Source organism: Triturus cristatus, chromosome 5_2, assembly GCF_964204655.1.
Source record: "Triturus cristatus chromosome 5_2, aTriCri1.1, whole genome shotgun sequence".
Taxonomy (NCBI): Eukaryota; Metazoa; Chordata; class Amphibia; order Caudata; family Salamandridae; genus Triturus; species Triturus cristatus.
Window position 1 is genome coordinate 483,657,058 of NC_140588.1, and position 22,441 is coordinate 483,679,498.

The 22,441-nt window shown below is 45.4% G+C and overlaps 1 protein-coding gene across 3 annotated transcripts in view; it reads right to left on the bottom strand.

Annotated features, from left to right (window-relative positions):
* The window catches only part of SEPTIN7 (septin 7), a 495,709-nt gene extending 473,991 nt beyond the window's left edge, over positions 1-21,718 (bottom strand). For 2 of the 3 annotated variants that reach the window (XM_085607478.1, XM_085607476.1), the window contains exon 1: positions 21,627-21,718. The gene's annotated coding sequence lies outside the window, so the exon portion shown is untranslated. Of the gene's footprint in view, positions 1-20,913; positions 20,970-21,626 lie in introns of all 3 variants that reach the window. The other variant, XM_085607479.1, reaches the window with a different exon arrangement.
* Positions 21,719-22,441: the final 723 nt, after the last annotated feature.

The window sequence follows — 22,441 nt, forward strand, 5'->3', positions numbered from 1 at the left end:
AACTAAATACTTATTAAGGTCCCAAAGGCGAGACCCATTGGCTATGCCAATGCTTGTTAACTTTTTATGGTAATATGCATTCTATCTGTATCACTCGGGTTTTCTTCGCCAATGCCACTTAACAGCCAACTTTCAGGAAGCACGGATGTAGGGTCCACAGACAAAAAGAAGATTCTGAATCATGTTAAATCCGTGTTCTTCTCTGCGCTGCATCTGATCATTGATATAAAATCTACCACCTGCTTCAAGAGGACTCAACTGCAGAACAGGATTCGCATGAAGCGTAGCCAGAGGAGAATGTGCAGGGTCTGACCTGGTGCCAGCGCCCAAGAAAGGGAGCACAGGTCCTGGGAGTGACTAGTAGTGGACAGGCTCTCAAAGTCGATCATTCTTGGACCGAGTTGTTTGCATAATTCCATACAAAAGGGTTTGCTGTAAAGAAGCTTGCTCAAATGCAGAACACCTGGCCATCCTCACAGGGGAGGGACTGGAAGATATTTAGGTGAGAACTGTGGACTTGTGGGAGGGACGACTCCGAGTGAACACGGCAGTCTTCTGCCACACACATAAATAACTCAACCTCTGCACATCTGTTTCCGGTTTTGCCACATGCACAGAGAAAGCCTTAAAAGAGAGTAGAATGAAGTCAGTGATTCATATAGCTGGCAAGCTCACATTTTGTTATGTAATAAGCAATATTCCTTATCACTACATACCAATAACTCATTGTGCACTATAAGGACTATCCGACGGTGAAATATAGGTAATCAGCTGTAAGAAAGAGTCTAGTACCCTGGACTACTGAAGACAGATCTGGTACTACAGAATTATCAAAACAAAGTCATGGCGTCCACAGTTGACATGTTGAATCACCCAAGAGACTTTCATAGAAAACATGGGTCACAACCAGATAATGAATCAGCAGACCAATGCACGGTTGCAATCCCGTGGCTACTGCGTGGCTTTTAAGGGGATATGTAAAGCTGCACATTTTTTTTTTAACCTTTCCTGCAACTTACAATTCAAGCCTTGCCAAGCAGTTTAACCACGCTGGTACTGCGCCTGCGGAGCACGTGCCCACAGTGCTCACAGTGAACTGCTGTCACAGTGAACAAGCATTGGCCGCGCGGCCGTGAAAGAGAAAGTGAGCCACACAGGTAACATGGAAAGGGGGGGGGGGGGGGTGCTAAAGCAACACAGGGAAGGCTGGCATATGGTGAGCACTATCGCGGCCGCTTTGATGTTCTCAGTGGCCGCGCGGCTCACTGAGAACATCAAAGCGGCCGCGAAAGTGGTCAGCAGGCTGACAAATGGTGCGCGCGCCCGGCGCACATGCACTGTAGTTGGCGGCCTGAAAAGCACTAGTTTGCACTTCCAAATCCCGCATTCTATAGCTCTCGCCAGAGCAGCGCTAAAGCGCTGGCTCAGGCGAGACCTAAAAATGTGGCGCAGATGCATTAAAACTGTCTTGGGGGTATACAGTTAGTGTGCTACCTATAGGAAAATGAACTTCACCACCTAGACAGGGGTATGATCCACTATGGAAACAGAAGTACAATACTACATGCTTGTAGGACACTGAAGTGCACACAACACTTACTTCAATGATGATCCATCTCAAGCTGTAGACACAAAGGATTGTACACGTGCAACATTTAACGTCTTTGCAAAATGGGCTAGTAGTTTTAGAATAACGTTAGAATTCATTGGGCGTCGTATTCACACAGGGTGATAAAGTGGTGCACCCAGAGGCTCCTGCACCTACCAGTGCAGTGCTACAACATATGACTCATACACTACTTGCAGTGTGGCACCGTGATTTCTGAAGTGCTAGGCACAGCAGACCAGGGATTTTATTTCTGCAAAGTTTTTTGCTCAGATACTTATTGGGTTTTTGGTCATGCCTGATTGAACAGGTCAAGCAGTTCTCGTCACTGTACTGTGATTTATGTTGTCTGGGGGGCAATAATGCAAGTTTGCAGTGTTGGTCATTGAGTGTTATACAAGCCTGCAATATATGTTGTTGGGTTGAGATAAATATACAGTGCCGGTTTCCGGGGCTCACACAATACTTGCAGAGCTAGAACCTGCAATATTAATCAGTAAAATAACAAACTTAATATTTATGAAGCGCCGGTCTTGAGGCATAAATCCGTACTATTATTTCACTGTGGAACAAATGGTGATCACTTAAACTCACATGCCTACTTACTCTGCAGTGTTGGCCACTGTAGCTCAGGTGCACAACAGGTCCGCAATCATATTGGTAGAATGTCTGCAGTGCTGGTCCCTGACCCCCTGTACTCTCAAGGCATTCATTCAACAGCATTGGTGAATGAGACGACACAACCTTTCTGCAGTGAAATGCAATGTTGCAGAGCCTGGTCTTTATCAGTATTTGCTGCTCCTTCCAAAGAACGAAAAAACTATGAGTTTTAAGTGCTCTTGTTTAAAAGTGCCTTTAGGTACACTGTGTATAAAATGTTTGTGCAGCGGAATTTGCCACACATTCATGTGTTAATATACTTTTGCAAACACGCCCAGACTCGTATGAGAGCCCTGGACTCAAATGAAAATGGTCATATTATAGTGGCGATGATTGAACGTCGAGCCCCGCGAGTGTAACTGCAGTGAGATGTAAGGTAAGGAGCAGTGTCCGGCAAGTCGTGCACGGGAGCACCGTTAAACAGAAGAGGCATATGCGACTGCAGTGATGAACATGGGTGTCTATGAACGCACGATGTCTGCTGATTACATAGGAGGCTCAAGTACATATTTCGGTCCGTTACAGATAGATGATCAAGAACACACACAGGTTCGTCCACAAGCAACGACTGCCGTTCTGGACACAGATAAGGATTGCCATTTCCATATACAATGCACATGTTGCACACACACTCATGCACAAGACGATTACAGTGTTATACCATAAATATGTGAGCACCAGAACAGAGGACCAAGAAGATGTAATCGTATTTCAGTAAACTTACTTTCATATACTTGCAAGTCCATTGCTGCTCACCCATGCGAGCGCGCACACACACACACACACACACCACCACAACACTCCTGTGCATACATTGCTACTGCTGCACAATGAGGGTCCCTCTCAGGGTCACATGCGCTATTGCAAAAAAATAGTGCTTACCGATTTATGAAGGAGACCGTGTAACGGCACAAGTAAAAGATCCAGTCCTCATGGGAGGTAACAAATGGCAACAGGGCAGTAACTAGGAGGGACTCAAGTCTCATTATCAATCGGAAGTTAGCATTTACCAAGGACAATGACACCAGCCAATCAAAAATATGGGCGGAGAGAAGGTGAGGCTTCCACAGCATATTCGACTACTGCATGCCTCGCAGAGGGAGCAGCGCATGCGCACTGCCGCTAGGCTTGACCTAAAAAAGCAAGCATTGCATCAACAAAGCCGAAAGGTCTGGTCTTGGCAAGCATGTCATTTATTATTTATTTGTTATTTGCAAGCGCATGTAAACAAATAGCAAATATATCAATAGAAAAACAAAGAGGCATTGGCAAAGCTGACTGATCTCACATATGCGCTAAATCGACCGACTTTGGTATTGTTTTTCCAGTTATGTTTTATGGGATGCCTATCATTGTATAATTCAGTATGGTCTGTTATTCTATATTATGGTACGGCTTATTATTGGATAGTATGGTACTCCTGGTGTCATACTACAGTCTTGTTTCTATCATTTCCTTGAACTCCAGCTGCTGTCATTCCCATTAATATTTGACTAAGGCTAGGACCAATACAGAGACCTTTCCTACTAATGTGAAAGGGAATGCACCAATCAGAGCACCCAGTAAGGGTAAATTCAAGGGGGAAAATGGCTAAAAACATGCCTCTACTGCCATCTTGTTCTCCACCCACAATTGCCATTTGTGGCATATATATTCCCCATCTCCATTAGATATTCCTTTCTCCTTTACGGTCTCCATCTAGCCTCTACCTCTATCTATTCTCTCCTTCCTACCTTTTATCGTTCTCCTTTTCTTCTCCTCCACCTCTCTCATATGCACCTCTTCAGCTTACATTTATCTCTTCAGTCTTTTTTATTTCACCTTAATTTGTCTTTTCCCCCTTCTTCTCCTAACATCACAGCCCTCATGCTCTTTATTTATATCTGCCCTCTTACATTATTTTATACCAATTTAATTTATTACTCATATCTCTGCCATACTCCTCTTTTACCTATGCTTTCACCCCCTATATTTCTCGCATACCCCATTCTGTCTCTTACTTGTCTCTAGTGCTTTTATCTCCACCGTTTAGGGCCAGCACAAGGATGTTTGCCATCCCTTATTCAAGGTACATCTTCTCTACCAACTGCTCTATCAATGGTGTCACATTTTCTACTTGGACTCAAATTATGACATCTCCTGCTGGTGGCAGCGTAGGCCTCCAACTAGTATCATCCCTCTGCTTCCCTGGCTCTCAGGGTCCTCTATTTTCCCAGCTACTCTCTTGAACCTTTCACCCCCTGCCATTTTCTTAAATGTATGAGGCTCAACCCTCCACCTCTTTTTTGCCATCTCAAATACAGTGTCTTCTTACACTTGATATTATCACATTAATTTCTGTCCATTCTCTGCTACCACGCTCTATCCTCTTCGCCTATCTCAAGCTCCCCACACACTAATCATCTTTGAAGTCATCTCACTATTTTATCTCATACACTCCTTTCTCAAATGTCCCTTTCATATATCTTCTAGTTTCACTTTCTTCGTACACCATTCTCTCATAGACTCTTTTCGGTCTCACGCACACTCCTTTTGCATCCCATTTTCAGTCACAGGCCCTCACCTTTCAATGAAGAGTCCTGCTCATAAAACCCATGTACATATCCCATTCCCCTTCAAATTCTTCTTTCCATCGCAAACCCCACTTACATGCCATTCTCACACACTTAACATTAATTTCACTGGGCCTTCTCTTCATGTTCTCTTTCTCAGCTCCTGTTTCTCACAAACTTTCACTTTTTTTTGCTCCGTCTCACTCAGACACACACACTCAAGGACTGTGTTGGGTTTATGGTCCCCATTACCAGTTTGACTCTTGAAACATCTGTGTTTTTTAAATCACCTCTGGTGAACACAAAACGGTGTTCCACAGTTTGGCAATACTGACTTAGAGGTCCTGTTAATAAGGTTGGAGGAGAAAATTGTATGCAGTATTGAAGTGAACCCACTACCCAGGGTGTTTTTCAACACTTTGCAATGCCATAACCACACCCATCTGGGCGGGGAACCTACCCCACATTAGTTTGAACACACACTTCTGTACGAAAAAAAAGGCCTGGAGGTGCCAGATTTGAAGCTCTGCTCTCTAGAGGCACAGTGTCGCTAAGTAAGACACTGGTACCACCCCGGCGCTCGACTCCCTCACTTAAGCCAGAACATGGCCAAGCTGGTGTACCACTGCTTAATGCACTGCTGAAAACTGGCCTCCCTAGAAACCCATGTGAAACAAGCATTGGCACAGCCAATAGGTCTCGCCTTTGGGATGTTATAAGTGTTTAGCGAGAGGTATTGGCAATGTTTTTAAGGGATGTTGTAGAGCAATATGTTCTTATATATTTACGTGAATAACTGACTGTTTTTCTTTTGCAAATTTTATTGCATGATGTTTGTCGGTAACATTTTTATTTGTATGAATTTAGTTGAGCTGAAAAAACTAGTAGTGATAATGTACATTTATAGACAACAATCAAATGCTGCAGCGTGATCCTTTCTGCCGCGAGTCCAGACAGCAGAAAGTTTGAGTGGAGAGTGAAGAACAAACACCAACAGCAGCACACACTCCTTTCACATAAGGAGCTGGATGACTGGAGTTAGCTGCACTTCTCAGGTTCCTGCAGAACCGCACAAATGCATAAATAGAAATAAATCCTCAAAATCCTGTGATTCTGAGCAAATCACTTATTCTCCCCTGCCTAACAAAACAAGCATTGGCTTAGCCAATAGGTCTTTACTTTGGGACCTTATAAGTGTTTAGCCATGCAACAGTTGATGTTGTTGCACCAAGGATATTGTGCTGGATAACTAAACACGTATAAGGTCCCAAAGGCGAGATCTATTGGCTATGCCAATGCTTGTTATTTCTTTACCAGAGATATCGCAAGCGTTGTACAGGCAAAACGTAAAAAGAAGAAAAATCAGGATCACACAATTCCAAATTCTTAAAGAACTTTATTGGCACGAATTGCGACCAGAACAGGATTTCATAATGGTCTGGTTCATTCAAAGTGGTGCATACCAGACTTCCCAGCTATGTTAAAAATAAAAAACAAAGCAAGAAAATGTAAATGCATGCAGTTTTTTGGAATGTTAAATAATAGATGGCCACTTTGCCGGTGTTTTGGTCTTGCCGAATTAACAAATGGATGAAATTGGGGAAGAAAATATGGCATGAGGAGCCACTTGGCTTTCGTTTTTTTATTTTTTTTAAATACGCATTGTCTCATACACTAACATTGAACATCCAATGTTAACTGTATATTTATGTCAAAATGCCAGTTTATGAACTTCTAACATCTGGACGCCCAGGCCATACACATATGGATTACTGGGTCGTAGGCATGGAATGGAGTTTCATTAGCTTTGTTCTAAAAAATTAAATATGTTCCCAAGATACATAATGAAAAATAATAAGTAATCAGAGGCATCCAATAGGGGGTTTTGTTCCAGGGATTCAGTGAGCTGCTGGTTGAGGTTTCTGTCAAGAACTTGGGCCAGGTAGGGGAGCAGGGAGATTGGATGGCAATTTTTTTAGATCGTTGGGGTCAGCGAAGGCTTTCTTTAGAAGGTGTCTGATATCTGCGTGGTTCCATCTGTCCAGGAAACCTGCTGTGGAGCTGGAAGTGTTGAGGATGCTGGTGAGTTTCAAGCAGATTGGGTTTGTTGAGCGGTTGTAGAGGTGGTGGGGGCAGGGGTAAGTGGGCGCCCCGGAGTGGATGAAAGACATGATGGCTGAGGTGGTCAGGATGAGCAGTGACCAGGTGGTGATGGTTTAACTGGTGGACGCTGGTTGTTTGAGGGTGGCGGGTTGGATGTTGAAATTGTTGCAGATGTTGTGATCTTGCTGTGGAAGTAGTCTGAGAGGGTATCGCAGAGTTCTTGGGAGGGGTGGATGGTGTTCTCTGTGGCTGTCAGGGTGGTGAATGATTTAACTATTTTGAAGAGTTCCTTTATGTGGTTGGCTGTGGAGTTCATACAGGTGGTGATGGCTGCTCTCTTGGCTTCTTTGATGCACCAGTGATAGATGCAGCGGACTGTTTTGTGAGCTGCTCTGTCGGCAGGGTTCTAGGGGGTTCGCAATAGTTTATCCAGTTGGGGTCAGTAGCGCATGGTGGTCCCGAGTTCTGGGGTGCATCAACTAGCATGTTTGGGGACCTTGTTGGATTGTGTAGATTTCAGTGATGCAACTGTCAGTGCTGCTGGTGATCCAGGCAGCGAAGTTCTGGACGGCCTGGATGAGGTCTGTTGAGGTCTCAGGTTGGGAGGTTGTGAGGGCCGGTGACCACTAAGTTTCAGTGACCTTGCTTCAGCTGCGGGGGTAGATCTGATACCTGGTGATGGTGTACTGGGCTTCAGTGATGGAGAAGTGTACAATGGTGTGGTCAGTCCAGGTGAGTTCTGTGGTATGGCAAAATGTGACTCGCTGTAGGTGAAAATGGGGTTGAGTGGGTGTCCGGCTTTGTGCATGGGTTCGGTGAGCAGTTGAGCAAGTCCGATGTTGCTCAGATTCGCCAAGAGGGCGACGAGTTGGGGTCGTCGATGTGGAAGTTGAGGTCACCGAGTAATACTTTGTGGATTGTTAGGGGTGCGATGAGGTTGGGGATGGCGTTGCAGAATGTAGCTTGGGGTCCCCGGGGTCTGTAGGCGAGGGTGCCTCTTATCATGGTCTTTGCATCCGTTTGTAGTAGTAAGTTGAGGTATTCAATGAGAGGTGTGGGGTCGCCCTTGGTGATGGTGCATCTAATGGTTTCCTTGAAGATGAAGGCGATGCCTCCACCTTGTTTGTTGGTGTGGCCACAGTGTATCATCTTGTACCCTTCGAGAGTGTGGCGGTGATGTTGGAGTTCGAGGAGGGGGTTAAGCAATGTTTTGATGATGACGGCAAAGTTTGTGTAGAGAGTTGGGATGTTATCCCATATTTCTGTTACGCGTTTGCTGAGTGAGGGGGCGTTGAGCACGATACAACAGAGTGGTTGCAGTATGTTCTTGGTCTTGTCAGCCGGAGTGGAGCAGGATCTTTAGTACGTCGTGTCACAGGAGAAGTGGCAGTGAATGAAATGAAATGAAATGAATGAAAAGGGGTTTTATTAAGCGCGACTGCTGCCCTTAGGCGTCCAACCGCTAATAGAAAGGATAGTGCCTTGAGGAGAGCAGCTAGGGGGAGTTAGTTGTTGAAGAGGGCCGTTTTAAGCTCCTTGCGAAAGGATGACAGATTAGGGTTCGATCTGAGGTGTAAGGGGAGGGAGTTCCACAGCTTAGCGGCGTTGAGTGTAAAGGACCTTCCTCCTGCTCTTGACCTCTTGATCCGGGGGGCTACCGCTAGGAATGCATGGGTGGATCGAAATTGTTTGCCGGGGAAGTAGGGGGGAGAGCAGGGAGTGGTTGATTTTGGGGCCGGTTCTCCAGAAGGCTTGGTGGGATATGCACATGGCTTTAAATTTTATTCTCTCCCTGACAGGGAGCCAGTGTAGGGTCCTCAGCCCGGGCACCACTGATACTCTGCGTGGAATCTGCAGCAGCATGCGTGCAGCCCAGTTCTGGGTCCGCTGGAGTTTTTGCAGCACGTATTCCGGCGCACCTAAGTAAAGGGCATTGTTGAAATCAAGTCGGGATTGGATAAGGCCTTGTATGACAATTTGTTTGGCTTCAAAGGGCAGGAGTGGCAGGATTTTTTTCAGCATCCGGATGATCCCGAAACAGGTTGCAGATGTTTTTGTGGCTTGGGAGTTGAGGGTTAAGGATTTGTCCAGCCAGACCCCTAAACTTTTGATATTGTCTTTCGGAGTTGGGGGTATGCCTAAGGTGATGGGCCATAGGCGGTCAATGGTGGACAGAGCTGGAGGGCCGAGCAACATGAGCTCGGTTTTATCGCCGTTGAGTTTAAGCGAGGATGCAGTCATCCATCTCCTGACCTCTTCCATAAAAGCCATTAGGTTGACCTGTGCCGGCTCACTGTTCTTCTGTGCGAGGGAGACCACTAGCTGAGTATCGTCCGCATATGTGATGATCTTAATGCCATATGGACGGACGATCTCAGCCAGCGGCCTCATGTACACGTTGAACAGCGTGGGGCTTAGTGATGAGCCATGCGGTACCCCACAGTCCAATGGTTTGCTTGTGGAGATGACATCTCCGTCAAAGACTTGGAAGGTCCTTTCGCTCAAGAAGGATCAGAGCCAGAGCGTCTCCTGACACTCCTAGATCGAGAAGTCGGCATAGCAAAGTTTTGTGACATACCGTGTCAAACGCAGCGCTCAGATCGAGGAGGATGACTGCCACTGACCCCCCCTCGATCCAGGATCCGCCTGGTTTCTTCTGTCACGGCCAGCAGAGCCGTTCCCATCCCATGTTTGGGGGGGAACCCTGTCTGTGAGGCATCGAGTAGATGGTTAGATTCGAGAAACCTTGTGAGATGAGGTTGATGTGTCTCTCCAGGATCTTGCTCACCCAAGGCAGAAGGGAAATGGGGCGGTAGTTGTTATAGTTATTGGGGTCTAGGTTGGGCTTTTTCAGGAGTGCTCGCACCATAGCTTGCTTCCAAGTTGGTGGCACACTTCCTTTTATCAGGGAGCTGTTAAGCAGCTCAATGAGAGTCGCAAGAATAACTTTACTGGCGGCGGTCATAGTGCGGGGTGGGGTTGGGTTATTTGGGGATCCTGACTTTACCTGTAGTATCAAGGGTTCTAGTGACTCTAGGTCCACTAGGGGGAAGTGATCCAGAGCTATTCGCGGGTGGCACTCCGCCCCAGTAGGGAGCTGAGCTTCAACCATGGGGGGTTCCAAGGTTGGGGCTGCAAATGTTACATACATTTTGTTTATTTTCTGATAAAAAAATTCCGCTAGGTCATTGCAGCGCGCGATGGGGTTGTCATTTAGGACTACGGGAGGGGGCAGCTTGGTGAGGCTTTTTACTATTTGATAAATCTCTCTTGGTTTAGATCTGACCTTCATGATTTTTACACTAAAATAGGAGGACTGTGCCGTTTTTATTTCAGTTTTATAGGCTCTGATGGCTTCCCTATACATGGCTTTGTCTGCAGTGGCATACCCCAGACACCACTTCCTCTCAAGTTTCCTACAGAGTCCTTTTTTCACTCTGAGTACCAAGGGGTTGTTTCCCGAGGTCTCTTTCAGGTGATTTTGCGAGTGGGGAGTATGGAGTCAATGGACTTCCGGATCCAATTGTCAAATTCCCTGCTGTCTGACGAGGGATTCTGAGAAAATGAGGGTCTTGAGGCTGCCAGGGACCTAGTCCACTGCTCTAGTGGGAGCCTGGACCAGTTTCTCATTTTTCGTGGGAGGGGAGTGCAGGATACAGGTTTATATATAGACCAGGTGAGAGGGATAAGAAAGTGATCGGACCATGGGAGAGGAGTGATGGGGCCTACCCTGAGGTTGTTGCAGTTGCTGAATACAGGGTCCAGCAAATGTCCTTTATTATGCGTGGGGGCTCGGGCTAGTTGCTCCAGTTGCACTGCGGCCAGACTCGTGGTAAGATCATTTGCTGTGTTATCTGAGCTATTGTCAAAATGAATGTTAAGATCGCCCAACAAGGTAAAGTTGGAGGGGGACAAAGCTAGTTCTGCTACTAGGGAGGGTAGAGTTGTATGAAATTGGTTCAGTGGGCCTGGGGGGGCGATAGACAAGTGTTCCTGTGAAGCTGTCATTAGGGGTGAGCTTAAGGGAGAAAGACATGCTTTCGCAGTCTGGGATGGGGTCCGAGACGCAGTGGCACTGATATAGGGATTTGTAAATAATTGCAAGTCCTCCGCCTTTCCCCCTGTGTGCGGTCCCTGCGTGAGATTTGATAACCGGGGGTCAGTGCGTGTATCAGGTCCGGCTCGGAATCGGGGTTAAGCCAGGTTCCGGTTAGAAAGACTGCGTCTGGCGTTAGTTCATTTATCATTAAAGAGATTTCCGTGCTATGCTTTGGAAGGGATCTGCAGTTTAGAAGAAGCATAGTGTAATTCTGTAGGTCATTTTTCTGCTGGGAGGTGTTAAGCCTAGTGTTACAGTTTGGGCAGAATGAGGGAAGGTCTAGGGGATGGTGGGGATGACAACAGCTGGTTTTTAAAGGGGGTCTTAGGTTGTGGAGGGACCCTGAGCTATAATACTTCCTCGATGTTTGAGGGGGGCCAGGAATTGTGGCCCCTGTCCCCGGCCGTGCTTGCCTTTGGCGCGCCGGCCCGCTGCGCGCGTCCGCTGCGCGGCCGGGAGAGACACATCGTTTAAGGGAGTGTGGGTGGGGGGCGTGGCCGAGCATCAGTGGGCGTGTCCAGGAGCGAGGGCTTCCCTGGAAATGGCGGCAATCACCGTGGCAGCGCCTTAGTCGGCTGCGCGGTGTAAGTGTATCAAGGTAAAGGTTTTAAAACACAGATTATTACTCAAGTAATCTTAAAAACAGATTTAAAACACCAGCTCCCGATTTCCGCCTCAGTGTCTGCAGATGAAGAGTCCTTTGGTGGATCGTGGGGAGGAGGAGATGCAGCTGTTTCGACGTCTGGGACCCAGGTTGAAGAGTTCCTTGGCGGTGTACCAGGGGCCAGGGGTCCTGGTGCAGGATGTAGTAGGCAGACAAGCAGGGAATGTAGGAATGTGAGTAATCTTGAATGAAGGGAGAGGGTGATGACTTGAAGGACTTTAAGCTCGAAGGAGGAGGGATTATGGAAGATTATAGTGGCTCAAATGTGGCATGGACAAGAGTAGTGTGGGTGAGGGGAAATGGAGCTCTTAAGAGAGAATGGCATTTTCCAGTCAAGCATAGATGGAGGCACAACATTACTTACTAGTTATGTATTTATTCGGAATAAAACAGGTTTGTTAAAGCACCAGAAAAGCATTAGGAACATCTTGGGCTGCGTATGAAGCCACAACATTGGGATAGTATGTGTGAGCATACAATTTATGTCACACAATCAGTAGCCAACAAAATAAAATCATGCGCAATAGAGCTAAACAAATGGCTTGTGCCCCCCACATGCACGCCTCCATGACACTTCATGTACAACTATATGGTTATAATTATTGGAATGGTGATACCGAGGCGTCAACAGCTATCTGACTGCACCATAACATTCAAGAGAGGAAGATTTGTGATCTGTTGTGGCTCTACTACGTGTCACGATACTAACAAAGATGGCACTGCTGCTATGTTATCACTTCCCAATTGTTTACTCCTACCCACCATACACACTAAAGAGCCTCACTGGCACCCTTTTGGTCAGCACTTAGTAAATCAATTCTAAGTAATTCATTACACTTGCTCAGATAATTATCACCACATTGAAAGCAAAGTATATGGGCACTTAAAAGAAGGACCAGCGAGACTCTCTCTTTAGAAAGCAACATTAGTGGACTTGTAATTCTACATCCATCACAAGACAATGAACCCACTACTTCGATAGGTGAGGTGCTCACGGAGGTGCGCACTTTACATTTGGTGCTGGAAGCAGATCACTGGCTTAGTCAATGCTTTTCGATAAAAGAAAACCATAGTCTCTGTTCAAAATCTTCAGACGTTCTGCAGCAAAAACAGAAATGTGTGCTCCTAAATAACCAACAGGGAGTGAGGGTTCTACAGCTCATTGTAGTACAGCCTAAGCCTCACGGTACCACAATAGTGGCACTCTCTGAAAAATTTTAACAGACGAGAACACCACCCTTGTAAGCACGTCACGTAAAAACATCATTTCCCAGAATCGAAGGTTACTTTATCAGGCCAACAGATAATCGTTCCACTGCCCTCGGACAACGCGCTTAATGTTTTTCACTCCAAGGGCATAGCGCCAAAATATGCTTAGGCCTTGGCGGCAAGAGTGGGACAAGGAGTAAAGCAAAGCATAATAAGGTGAGTTAGAAGACCGGACGGAATAGCCAGACACAGAATATAGACATGGAGGGGAGTGTAACCTTAGATTACTTCTCACATTTGTTTTCTCATACAAGGTTTTTTTTTGTATTATTCACAGAACAACTATAATGCCCAAGGTCAACTCGCGTTCATTTATCAAATGTGACATATTACTTCTACGAAAGAAACTTGTAACATTAAAGATAGTACATTTCGCCCCGGAGGGTGTCAACATTCCTGTACAGCAGAGGGGACACAGGCGAGAGAGACTGCCGGTCATGCATTGGTTTGTTACACCACCACGAACTTTAAGACACCTCAAGCTCTCAAACCTGCACCGGTAAAAAGAAAAAAGTAATATGGAAAAAACGTTCGTGGTAGGGAAAAACACATACCCTAATGGTTTGAAATAAGCAGCATACGATGCATATTAGCTCAAGGGCAGCCACTACATACAAAACCTTTTTTTTTTTTACTCGAAGCTAACAAGAGGTTCCTAAATACAATGAACTGAGAACAAACATCTCTGATTTGGAGAGATGCGCTAGTGCACTTCACAGAAAGGCTTAAAACACTAGCAATGCCAACATCCATTGAATGCCAGTGTAAACAAAAGCAAGCATTCAGCCGCACAGAAGGATGGCATACAAAGGCAGATTGGTTTCTTAACAATGTAATGCATTTAGGAACTACAGCAGGACAAACACACGATGCAAACATTTTAAGTGGAAGACTGATGCTGGAAACTGGCAGGAGTTGGCAGGACATGTAGGGCAGGGCTATAGTAAGTATATTATGAATGGTCATTTTTCAAACCGACATTAAAATAAATTCTGAAGACTTCCCTTCACTTAAGATGGAAGCAGTGAGGCAATGGGAAACATATGTGCTTGCTGTGGAGGCCAAAACCGATGACGGTCCCACCTTAAGTGCACTGACTGGTAAGTGCACTCACCCATGATCCATTCACGGATGTCGCTAAGATGCTCATGCTCTCACTTTTCCCTACATCTACCGCTAGTCCCTCCTAGTCCTCGCTCACTCCCAACTCCCCTGGGAAGCGCCTCCTCCTGCCCATGAACGACCGCTCACCTATGCACAACTACGCTAGTGGTCCAACCACTATCGCTCTCTCCCCACTGCCTGCCCTACGGACCCTTTGGCCAGTACAATGGAGTCCCTCTCAATAGTGAATCACACCCACACCTCGGTGGCATAATTAATTGATTGAATGTAGCATTACCATGAATATGTAAGGACTGAACATGCTATGGCTAGTATACTGTGAAATGTAGAGCTCGTGTTATTAGATAGTTATTCCCCCCCCCCCCACTTTCCTTTCTTTCCCAAAACGTATTCTTCCCCTACTTTATAAAATTGTATGGTAAGAGACTACTTGTTCCATTTTGTGTCTCTGAATGTATCCTGCGAACAAAGCCTGAAAATCCTATAAGTGGCATGTATCTTGCTGGCCCCACTCACATGTACTTGAGGCTGTATTGCTTCACTTACATATTGGTGTATTATTACTTATATGTGTTCTGGGATGAGCTCTCCACTGCTTACTGTTCGTTACATGCTGTATTACCAATATTTTTTTTTCTTCTCTTCAAATGGAAGCAGTGAGGCCTGGGGAGAAAAAAACAAGCATTTGCAAAGCCAATAGTTCACCTATGCAAGATCTATTGGCTTTGCCAATATGTTTTATTATCTGTTGTACATCAGTGCGACTGCTGTTTAGTATGGCTAAAAGTTAGGGGGTAAAGTGGAATGTCAAAGTGGAGTAGAGTGGAGTGTTATGGAGTGGCATAGAGCAAATTGGAGTGGCATATAGGGTGTTGAGAGGAATCTAATATTGAAGGGTAGAATGACGAAGAGCGGAGCAGATTGTCGTGGAGTAGTGAAGGAGAGTGTATGGCAGAGTAAAGCAGTGTGTTGTGGAGTGACACAGTGGAGTAATGTGTTGTAGAATAAAAGTGGAGTAAAGTTGTGTAGAGCGGAGTCATGTTGTAGAGTGTCAAGCAGTAGAATAGAGTTGTACAGTGCAGTGTCAGAGTGAAGTGTGGTCGTGGAGTGGTGCTGGGTGGAGTGCAGTGAAGTGGTGCAGAACAGATTAGAGTGAAGTGGCATACAGTGCATTGGGACAGAGTGCAGTAGAGTGCAGTGGCATAGAGTGGTGCAGTGGCGAAGAAAGCAGTAGTGCATGGTAGAGAGGGGTAATGTGCACTGGCATTGAGCAGAGTAGAAAGGGGTAGAGTGAAGTGTTGTAGAGTGCAGCGCTGAACAGTAGATTAGAGTGGCAAAGAATGGATTGACCTAGAGTAAAGTGGTGCACAGTGGAGTGGCGTAGAGTATAGTGGCAGAGGAGAGTATAGTGGCGTAGAGTGCAATGTCATAGTAGAACATAGTGGAATAAAATGAGTGATGCAGAGTAGAGTATTGGTTTTGAGTTAAGTGGCGTAGATTGTTTCAGAGTAGAGTGAAGTGGTTTAGAGTGAAGTGGTTTAGAGTGCAGTGCTGCAGAGAAGATAAGAAGTGGCTTAAAGGGGATTGGCACAGTGGTGCACTATACCGTAGTGTGAGTTAGAGTCCATTGGCATAGAGTGGTGTGGTGCATAGCAGAGTGGTGCAGTAGCACACTGACATACCAGAAAACACATCTTCCAATGAAATGATCATTACATTTGCCCAGACACACAGTTTTACTGATAAAAGTATACTGCGCATAAAGGATAATGTAAGGAAATGTCATCAACTAGTGTATGGATTTGTCTAGATCATATTAAAATATGTTTCCACCACACTTTAGAATTACCCAAAAATGTGCTTAATTTGTGCTTTCCGTATTCTGAAATACCTTCACAGTTAAGTTTACATTTTGTTTTGTGCTGGGGATAAAAATAACTTTGTACAGACGCCGCAGTGGCGTAGCAAGGGAGGGGTGTTGTGGGGGGGGCGGTTCGCCCCCGGCGGCACAAATTTTGGGGGCAGCTCCACCCCTGCTCTTACATGCGTTTGCCGCAGGGGCAGCAAACGCAGAATTTAGTGCCAGCACTCCACCCCCCCCCCCCCCCCTTCAGCACGGGCGGCAGAGTGCCTATCTATGCCACTGAGAAGCCAGACATTTGACCTCCGTCTTTCAATGCACAGCAAATGTGACAAGATAAGAAAAAGATTTAAAATCCTGTTTACAGAAATCCAGTACTGGTGGAAGAAAACAGTAAATAGTGTTTGGGCATTGGAAGGGACGAACTCAAGCTGGGCAGCCTACAAATAACAAGCATTTGCAATAGGTCTCGCAGTTACGAGAGTTTCACCTATTGGCATTGTAAATAACAATGCCTTTTATTTACGTTTTTAAAACAAAAACAAAAACTAAAAGGCATTATTTGCAATGTCAATAGCTCAAACTCGCGTAAATGCGAGACCTAGTGCATTGCAAATGCTTGTTTAATATATGGTTTGGTCCCCTCCTGGGGCCCTATGATTCCAGTGATATTTATTGTGATTATAAATGCTTTATTGAATTGTATCTTTACCTCCAGCCTCATAAAGAGACTAGTGGGATTGTTCTTAGAATAAATACATATATTTTGAATATATACCTGTGTGGACTACTCTTTCATTTGGTCATTCAAGAGGTTATCTATGGTAAAACAATAAGCTTAACACTCCTTCAAGACTTAGCCTGAAGGCTGCTCTCCACAGCTACCACTAGGATAGCTTTCTTTAAAGGTTGTCTTTTAACCTATCACCTTAAGTGTCGAATTGGACTGGTGCAAGGTGTCTCCTATAACTAGTGGACAGCATATGCCAGGCCAACTTCTCACAACAGGTTACATGACATTTAATGTAACACCGTGTATTTATGATTGTTTATTTCATTATTTATGTTTTTGACCATACAATCAAATATATGTGGAAAGCAATTCCGTAAATCTTTTCGCTTTATAGTCCTTTGTTTCCCTGAGCCCCTTCCCCCTTTCTCGACAATTCATTGTGCTCTTTAATGATTTCCGTACCAAATGATACCCCTTGAATTTTCATATGTCAGCCTCAAATGCAAAAAGGGGGCTACCCCTACTTCAGATCATTGAAATAAATTGCCATCCTATCCGTTGACCTCACACAGCGACCTTAATTAAGTACAAGATTGTTCGTAAGGCATCAAAGCACCAGTTACATTACACAAGGGAACTTTTTTTTTTTTAAAGGCAAAGATTGAATAAGTGATTTGCCCAGAATCACAGGATGTTGAGACGACGCCCAGAGTCAAACCTGGTGCCCATGTCCCTTAATCTGCAGCTCTGACTGTTTTGCCACATCCTCTCCCAGCACAGGAAGCCTCCAGACCAAACATGCCCGTTTGCAGCAGCAGTTGTCCATGTCCCGAGGGCAAAAGTAATGAATCTTTGATTGTGAAAATACTGTCCGCATGCTGGTGTAGAGCACGGCGCAGCAACTCGGGTGTGGAGGGAGGCAATTAAAAGCTGCAATTTGCAACGGGTTAAGTCTGCTAAACAGAAATAGTAGAATATATTCTTGAAATAAAAAGAGGTAAACATGCGCATAGGAATTGGGGCAGGTTAGCGAAGGTAGTACGGGTGGCACGCTAACATGCAGCACCACAGAGAGGAGCACAGGCACATATCCAAAACATTGAACATGTGTAACGAACAAGCAATGTCCTTCCCTGTAACACCACTAACATGGCGGACGCCAACATCAATGACAGACTAATATAATTATTTAGATATTGCGGATGCAGTGTACGAAACTCCATCTACGTTGGCCACCTCACCAAACAAAAAAAGGCACTTCATCTCTTCGTGCATACAAAATAAATATGACCTTGTGTAATGCAACTGGTGTTCATGTAAAGCGCTTGGATACCTACTTCGCTCTTTACTAATGTGCACTAAAAACCTGGTTCGAGAAAAAAGAGAAATGTGGAGGGGGCAAGAGGGAAACAACCAGAGGGGAAAAAAGGAGAAATATGAAAAAGGGGGAGGAATATGAAGCAGGAGGTGATAAGAGAGAGTAATATAGGTGCGGGTGGGGGTTTCACAGAAGCACACAGCAGTGCTGAGAGGGAAAACAAACTGCAATGAAAAATAACGCGGGTCAACACCACCACATTTAATCTCCTAAAAGCAGCTAAACCACCTTTCAGAAGGAGTTGGTCTGCCCCTAACAGCACTCTAATTTTCAGCACTAGAAGGAGTTCTAAAACAAGCAGGCGCTGTGCAGAAGAAAAGAAAGGCGTGGAGCCGCCATGTATTTAAAAACAAGCAACCAGGTGGGGACCTGGGAAGAGGCAGTAAGACCACAGAGGGTGGCCAGGGCGGTGCAAAGTACTTGTATGAGTTCTAAAACAAGAGGGTGTCATGTAAAAGAAAAGAAAGGTGTGTGGCAGCCATGCTGAAAGAGGAAGCGTGGCAGCCGTAATACAAAATACAGATCAGAACACAGAAAACATGCAGGAAAGTAATTTAAAACAAGCCTAAATATCACCTTATCAGGCAGATCCGTCTTTCAGTGGGGGCTTTCAGCAGGAAGTTGAAAGAGACATTCATGAACAGCAGCAGAGGCGTTCTGGGGTTTAAGGGTCTAGAGAAGGAAAGACAAGCCCGGCGGAGCGTGGCGCGCGCTTGGGGGCGGGGGAGCGCATTCCAGGCGGGGGAGCGGACCCTTTGAAGTGCGATGCCAAACGGATTGCATGGCGGCACGATGCGCGTGATTGTGTGCGTGCTAGCCATGCAATCCGCTTTTTGGGAGCACTTTTAAAAAACCCTTACAATAGTCTCGCTTTGCGATCGCTTGCGCGATAGCAAGGCGAGACCTGAAAAACGGAGAGAGAAAAAAAAAATAGAGCAAGTAAATGGGAGTTACAAAGTTAATGGTAAGCAATGGACGGAATGCATTCTCAAGGAAGCTTTCCTAAGTTCCCCAAGATGTTGTTAGCAAACCAGACAGCCGAACGGTCTTGTAGGCTTTGACCTAAAAAAAAATATCTGGGGATAATAGTTGAATGAACTGGATGAAATGGTAACCATTGTCCCACAAATCAGATGTGGCCCTTCTTGTAGGTCATAATTGCAATTTTCGGCCTCAATGGTTTAATGAAGTGATTATATATCCTGAGAAATTAACTTACTCAAACGAATACAGAGTGGAACAAATAGTATTCGCGCTGTCTGGGTACAAGGTCGCATTGCACTTGTAGAGTGTGGAAAGTCCAATATACCTAAATGTTAGCCTTGGTGTTGCCTTTTTGTTTAGGAAGAAATAAAGCCAAGACAAGTTTCTCCAAAAGACCCACTAAAACTATATCTCTCAAGAAATTAATGTAAAAAAATTCTGTAGTGGCGATTTAAAAAAATGACTTGTTATTGATGTACAATGTTTTCCTATCTTTGGCCTTCTGTAGGTAATTGTAAAAGTGTAGGAGACATGGCAGACATCGGTTCAAGCAGGAGTAGTGTAGTGATAAGACATTAGTGTGTAGTCTGTTGCTGCCAAATAAATTCTACCGTAGCCAAAATATTCAATTGATAGAGAAATTGTAAAATGGCAGGAGCAAAAGCAGGTAGGGCAAAGTTTGTTTTTCCTCTTTTGGCTTCTATTTAGTTTAGCTTTCTTTAATATAACGGAACATGATTAGTAAAAGTGTATAAAAGTTACCCTTGTGTTAGGATTACATGACATACCTTAACTCATTAGAGAGTTTAAAAAATTACACTCAGTTCAACATTTGTGATGTTTACAACATAACGTTCAAGTAGGGGAGCATTTATTTAGTACGCATTGTAGGCAGTAACATTTGAACAGAAATGCTACACAAAATAGTGACAGTACACATCTCACTGAGTGACAGGGTGAGGTGGTTAGATCAACCACAGCAATGACTGTTCGAGGGTGAAAGCTCGAGTTCTCATCCCAAAATGCAAGGCATTATATAGAAATGCAACATGTCTATTGTGTAGCCTCCAATAGGCCGCTATCACCACTCCATGACCTAGAGGTCTGCTGTGAGTATCTTCCTGGAGGAAGTTGCTTGGTGACATCAGGCACCACTTTCTGCAACTCTACCACTCTGACATCTGGAGGAACAAGCTCCAATTGTTTAACACAGCAACAAGAGCCCACATTCATTAAATTCTCACAAGTTCACATGTTTTCCTCATTCTCTGAAGCAGAGGAGGGGCAGTATCAGCAGCTTGACCCACCCCGGAGGCAGCGAAACGGTCCGTGTAGGACGAACTCTGACGCCCGACCAGGCGCCTGCTGGCCCAGTTCACATTTGTCACACCTGGTACGAGCAGATCCACAAGCCCAGCCCTGGCCCCAGGCTCTTCTCACTCGGTCCCTCCCTCCGCTCAATTACGATGCCGAAACGGCTACACCGTAGTTTGTCTGTTACCCTAAAATGTACACGAGCTGTTGATTTACACATATGATTAAAGGGGCGCACATTTTATTACACCACACAGGAGTCATGACCCTGCCGGGAGCATACGTCAAGTCATAGCACTTCAGAAAACACTTTCTTGCGTTGCATATACAGAAACATCAAGAATACACAGGATGGGGAGTGGGCTGGAAATAGCAAGAGAGAGGTGTGGGTACAAATGCATCCTGGGTTCGGTGTCTAAGACTTGGGGCGGGGCGCCATCATACATTTGCTTTTAGCATCCCCGCGGCAAGAAAATAAAATTATTTTTCTGAAGTTATCAAAACATTCACACTACACCAATTTTGGGACTGAAAATACAAAGTTCCCACGGTAAAAAGACCATACCTTTCAAAATAGTATAAACAATGAGGATCAGCCGGGTTCGCCCATTGGGCTATGACCTTCCAAAAAGATACAAAATGAGATACAATACGTGAGCTGCTCTTCCCCCAAACACAATAGTAACTATCCGTGTCGTGAGGCACATCACAAACACGTTCTAAATCAAAAATGCCATCATTCTCTCATTTTGGCTGGAGTTTAATAATTAACTATAACATCTGCGCTCGTTTTGTTTTTAAAATTATTTAAAATTGAGAGTACACTTATGGAAATGCACTGCGTCAAGACTCAAAGGTGATGCTCTGGACTTACGAACTAACACTTGCAGTTACATTTCACGACTTTTTTAATGGGGTTCAGTCTGGTATGCAAGGAATCCTCTAGTATCGAGGCGGCCTCACGGACAGATCCTCCTCGCCTCCACCCAATCCACAGGATATAAGTACAGGAGCAGCTGCACAGATGTGAAGATAGGGGGGGGGGGGGGGGGTTCAGATTCCACAACGAGCTAAATTGGCTTACAACTCCATGCACCATTGCGTATTTGAAGTTCGTCTCCCCCCTAAGCCCGGGATAGCCACAGACACGAAAATCAAGTCTCCCTTCAAGTAATTCCCACTCCGATAGGGTACACGGGCAATGCCTGTCCAGAGTATGAGGACTATGGAGCAGTTGTGGCTCTACTGCTACCCGTCTCAGCGGCGGGAGACACTCACCCATGGTGGATGCCGCTGCGAAGCCAATACGCTGCCGTTAAAACGCTCACGCCGCCCGCCCTGACTACTCAGATTCACCGTCTACGACCGACAGCGCTGCCCGACGCCCCGCCCATCCCTGCAGACAATTTAGGACATAGATCCGCCCCAGCAGACGGACTCCACCCTCCGCCCAGCATACAGGGCCTGCCTCCTCCGACCAGCTGGCGGCCCCCATGGCCCATCAACCAAGGGCAGGTCCCGTCCCTCGGGGACCAACACCCAAGCTCCGCCCCAAAGTTCTGAGCCAGCCCCATGACCTCTGACCAGTTCCTCCCGTCCTACCCACATAAGCACTTTGACTCTTAGACCAATCATTTTCATCTCGAAACATTCCAGACCCCGCCTCCTGAAGGGAGCGGCATCAGTAACCAGTCCTCTTTCTATCGCCCCTCAACGACCGGCTTTTTTTGTCCCACCGCTCTGTAAACAGGCTTCAAACTTGCAAATTGAGTCGTGTCCTGCCTTAAACTAGATGATAATTTGCGACCAACTAGATACATTCATTTTCTTACGGTAAGATATAGTTCTATTAATAGTTTTAAAACTGGTACAATGAGACGCAATAGGTTGTGCCAAACATCTTTTTCCAATACATAATTCTTACTACATCTTGATTGAGAATAATATTTTCTTGAAAATGTCCGTCAACTATTAGACTGAAAATAGCTATGACAAGATGGCCCCATCTCTTCCAGGGGCATAGCACGCCAGCTTTCATATGAACCCTACCTTTCGTCTGGGTAAACATGGGTGCCATATTGAACTGTGAATAA